This window comes from Perognathus longimembris, chromosome 9 (assembly GCF_023159225.1).
Source record: "Perognathus longimembris pacificus isolate PPM17 chromosome 9, ASM2315922v1, whole genome shotgun sequence".
In the NCBI taxonomy this organism is placed as follows: Eukaryota; Metazoa; Chordata; class Mammalia; order Rodentia; family Heteromyidae; genus Perognathus; species Perognathus longimembris.
The window spans coordinates 55,661,575-55,666,995 of record NC_063169.1 but is presented as its reverse complement, the minus strand read 5'-3'; the positions used below and the strand labels follow the sequence as shown (position 1 = coordinate 55,666,995).

Genomic DNA, 5,421 nt, shown 5'->3' with positions numbered 1-5,421 from the left:
GGAAAAGTTATATTTCTAAAGACACAAAGTAAATAACAGTTTCACATGTGGATTTGCCAATAGTCTCAAACTATTACTCCTTGCTTAAGGCATTTTTGTCATTCCAATTAATCCAACATCATTCAACACATTCATTAACATTATACTTACTACATCCTCCAAATCATAATTAATAGAAATAAAACCAAGTATTTTATGGTGATATAAATCACTGGGGAAACCTTCTCAATTATGTAGTTGATGAAAAGCAATAAATGATAATAATTCGGCAAATTCATCTCAAGATGATCCTAGGCAGATCCATAAGGTACATTCATTTCATTTACATTCCTACATAGCACATTGAAAGGCCTCCAATGTTTCCAAAGCCAGACTTATGAAGAGAAAGTAAAATAGCAGTTGAGTCTAATTTTGCTTCCAATTTATTGAGAAGGGGAGAAATGGTTAGTAATCTCTTGGGTCACCATGTGGAAACACTTAAAAACTATTTTTAATTGATTTTTTTAGCAGAAATACAAATATTCCTTACTTAAAGTAAGCAAAGAAATGCATGTTTCATTTTCCTTAAAAAAAAAAAAACTAAATCCATGGCATTTGTTGTCACCAGATAATAACACAAGGCTCAGAACTGTGCATACTACCATCTCAACAACAGGACTCATCAAACAATATGACCAAATGTTTTCTGAGATTCCCAGAAAAGAGCATTAAAAAAAAACTGTATGGTATTCTTAATAACTTCTCACTTCACTGATCATTCCTAGCGGAGACACTTTGTAGTAGGGTAACATTATCTCCTTTTAGCATGACCTGACCCTGTTGTTTCCTTGACTTTGTTTTAGAATGAATTTCCTCTGCATCAACTAACACAAGATGCATGTATTCATCAAAACCAACAATACAGCCCTCTATCCGCATATTCATTCACTCACAAAGCCACACTTGAATCTGAGATCTATTCTGTAAATATCTGAAGATGGGGTTGATGGGTCACACCATCACCTTTTCCTCCTTTTGGCCCTGGCCACGGTACACCATGGTAGAATATGGGTTTCGTTTTCATGCTGCATGCCACTGTAAAAACACAGAAATAAAGAACTAATCACTTGATTAGTGATATCCTAAACTGAGGTGAAAAGATTTCTAGAGTCTAAAAAGGTTGAGAAGTAATTGAAATTTTGCTTCAATCCATGTTGATAATATTACTCAAATATACCTGAAAACAGGCTGGGTGTGGTAGCATGCTTGTAGTCTCAACTATTCATGAGGCTGAGAAAGGGAAATCATGGTTTGAGTTCAGTTTGGTCATAAAACCTAGCGAGGGGCTGGGAATATGGCCTAGTGGCAAGAGTGCTTGCCTCATATACATGAAGCCCTGGGTTCAATTCCCCAGCACCACATATATGGAAAATGGCCAGAAGTGGCGCTGTGGCTCAAGTGGCAGAGTGCTAGCCTTGAGCACAGAGAGGCCAGGGACAGTGCTCAGGCCCTGAGTCCAAGCCCAGGACAGGCCAAAAAAAAAAAAAAGAAAGAAAGTAAAAGGGCTAGGGATATGGCCTAGTGGCAAGAGTGCTTGCCTTGTATACATGAGGCCCTGGGTTCAATTCCCCAGCACCACATATACAGAAAATGGCCAGAAGTGGCGCTGTGGCTCAAGTGGCAGAGTGCTAGCCTTGAGCAAAAAGAAGCCAGGGACAGTGCTCAGGCCCTGAGTCCAAGCCCCAGGACTGGCCAAAAAAAATAAAATAAAATAAAAATAAAACCTAGCGAGACCCTATTTAAAAAACAAGGTGGCAAATGAGGGAGGAAATAACAAGTCGAATAAGTAATGTACTTGCCTTACATATGAAACTGTAACCCCTCTGTAATTCACTTTGACAATAAAGAACAAAAAAACAAGGTAGCAATACTGGATCACACCTGTAATCCCAGCTACTCACAGGTAGAAGTTAGGAACATCATGGCAAGAGATTCTATGTAAAAAATAAATAAATAAACTAGGGCAAAGATCTGTTTTTTTTTTCTCTATTTCATGTAATTGGTTTCAACAAATATTATTTTATATGATCAGAGACAATGTGTATTATTGCCTAGAGTATAACTTTTCATGTCCTGTGGTATTTTAGATCTAGCTTCCACATAGGAGAAAAAAACCAGCATTATTGGTCTCTCTGAACTTGACTTACCTCCCTTACCATCATTTGTTCTAAATCCATCCAAGAGCTGGGTTTTTGACTCTAGTGGTAGTGTGCCTGTCTGGCAAGCCTGGGGCTTTGAGTTCAAATCTCAGTACTGCAAAAACAAAATGAAAATCTGAATAAATGGCTGGGTACTGGTGGCTCACACCTACAATCCTAGCTACTCAGGAGGGTGAGATCTCAGGATGATGGTTTCAAGCCAGCCTAAGAATGAATATTTATGAGACTCTTATCTCCAATTAATTACAAAGAAAGAAAGAAAGAAAGAAAGAAAGAAAGAAAGAAAGAAAGAAAGAAAGAAAGAAAGAAAGAAAGAAAGGAAAGGAAGGAAGGAAGGAAGGAAGGAAGGAAGGAAGGAAGGAAGGAAGGAAGGAAGGAAGGAAGGAAGGAAAGGGGGAGGGGGAAGCCGGAAGCAGAGCTGAGGTTCAAGAGCTAGAGTGCTAGTCCTGACCAAAGTAAAAGAAAAATTGCTTAAAGGCAGTGCCAGGCCCTGAGTTCAAGACCCAGGACCAGCAACAACAACAACAACCAAAAAAAAAAAAAAAAAAAACGAAGAAGAAGAAGAAGAAGAAGAAGAAGAAGAAGAAGAAGAAGAAGAAGAAGAAGAAGAGGAAGAAGAAATGTTACATAAATTACTATAAGTTAATATAAAGTATTTTATATGAATTTGACTGTTGTATGAATAAAATATATTATTCCCTCATTATAACCCTTGTTCAGGTCATTTGCTTGTGGACTCATTAAACCATTCCCCATTCTTTCCCTGGTTTATACCTTGTGGAGGACAAACTCTGTAAACTACATTTCCCAGGATCCCTTTCAAACAGCCTGTTTGGTTGGTTTGTCCAATGGGACACTAAGTGGGAGATTAGCTGGTGGATAACAGGAAGAAGCTGGAGTATTTCTCTCTTTGCACTGTGGGTAGTGACTGTGTCTTTTTCTTAGAATATCTTCTGGTGGTAATCCTAGCCTCTTACTAGTGCCTCTGGACCATAGTTTCAGTTATTTCCCGGAGGTCCTGGCCTCAGGGCTCTGATAACACTAACTCCTCCCTAAAATTGGTAGAGTCTTCCTACTATTGCTAATACCCAGCTTACTTTCTTTTCCTTCTCTGGTTTTTAAGCTTTTCCAACAACATTCCTAATGTTTTGGAGGGCTTTTTCCCTTGAAATTTATCTACTACAGTGTCTGTTTTCCTCATGGGACTATAACTAATGGACTCTTCACCTACAATTTTACAATTTCGTAGTCTTTTGTTTAGTTTGGTTTGGTTTTTGAGACCAGGTCACACTATGTAGCTCAGGCTGCCCTTGAACTCACAACCCTCTGCCTTAGCCTCTAGATTGATTACAGCATATGCTATCATGCGTAGCAATTTTATAGTATATTAAAGGCCTTTTTTTGTGTTGGCATAATTTAGATGATTGTCCTTATTTTTAATGAGTTGTTGCTTAAGCTAACATTTAAATATTAGCAAGTGTTCTTAGCAGTTATATTATTTTACTGAGTACTGATGACATTTGGAAGAGATCTGTATTTTTAAAACTTACTTCATTTTTTTTTTTTACCTACAGAGTTGACAATTACATAGCAATTGCATGCTACATGTAGGAAACCAAGAACAGATTTTAAAACTATAAACATTGAACATATTTAAAAGTCTAAAGGAGATTCATGTATGTGTGTGTATGTATGTATGTATCTGCATTACAACATATCTTCATAGACTTTTACTTCCTTGTGTAATAGATAGGATCCTGGAAAGATCATTGTAAAGCAAATCAACTTTTTTATTTTATTTTAAATAATGAAATATGTTTATGACATAAAAATATGCCATGTTACCCCCTTTTTCCTTAGATACTATCTTTGTTGACTATATTTCCAGAAGTGAGTGTGTGTGTATATATATATGGATATATTCATTTACACATTCAACAAATATTTTCAAAATATGTGTACCATATCTAGGCATCTGGTGACCAAACTACCACATAAAGCGTGTAATCTAACAAGAGCAAACAAATAAACAGGTAAGTACACAGTAAGCAAGTAGTGATGGAGGCCAAGAAGGAAAACAAGGCCCAGATGAGGAGATACGGGGTTCTAGTTTGACCACTTCTCAAGGGCATGCTGCTCTGCAGGTTTTTTGGAGGGGGAGAGGGGTGAGCTCTTTGGATACAAATCTCCGGTTGATATCTATCTGTTGTAGTTTCTCAGTGGGAAATGGTCTAGATTATCTCTTTATTTTAAATTTATTTATTTATTTATTGTCAAAGAGATGTACAGAGGGGTTGCAGTTTCATAGGTAAGGCAGTGTAGATTATCTCTTGAGATTCTTTTCTGCCCTATCACTTTGATATAACTGCAAAACTAACCACTTTGGTAACAACTTCATTTTTAGACATGAGTTTAAATTTTTAAGTTTTGAAATTCTGACTGTTTCAGGGTCTAGCTCCCAAATTCTCTGTCCACTCAAACCAAGAGATTCATTTATCTGTTCTCCGGCCCACACACTACACAAATTACTCAGAAGGATCTCCTAGGCATCCAATGTAGAAATAGATTAACAATATGTTTATGCCGGAAAAGCCATGCAAATAGCCTGACAACTTCACAACACCCTTCCTAGATGCTCAGAGTGCCTGACATACCCAGAACTTCTTGCAGAAAGCTCTACACACATCACATTTGTGTGGTGGCCACATAAATTAGTGGAAAGGAGTTTGCTCCTGAGCCAAAGGGAACTGGACCTAGGCTGGTTGTACAAATAAGTGTCAGCACCCGACCTGTTCCTGAAACCAGGTCCCGTGAGGTACTGTCTATGTGAAGCTTGTGTCTATGCTAGCAAACACCGAACAGCTATGGAAATATGTACAGTCTCTGGCATGAAAAAATGGGCACCAAGTGTAATAAGGAAGCACACACTACAAAGAAAAAAGGTAGGGAGAGAATTGTGCAATCAAGAAAAAGCAGGCAGAATGTTTGTCCTAAGAACAACTAGAGCAAGTCTACTGGATCATCAAGTGTCCTGCCAATTCTTCTTATGCATCCAGATAACCAAGAACTTTCAGGCCTGTATATGAGCTGAGACAAGCATTGGTCCTGCTTACCTTCCCTGGGGTTCAGCTTTACTTAAAAACTTATTAACTGAGGTCACCTGACAGTTATGAAGCATAATAAAAACTGAATTTAAGGAAATTTGCCAACACCACTTATGCAA

The 5,421-nt window shown here is 37.9% G+C and overlaps 1 pseudogene; it reads right to left on the bottom strand.

Moving 5' to 3' along the window:
• Positions 1 to 747: 747 nt before the first annotated feature.
• Positions 748 to 1,038, bottom strand: LOC125357592 (annotated as a pseudogene).
• Positions 1,039 to 5,421: the final 4,383 nt, after the last annotated feature.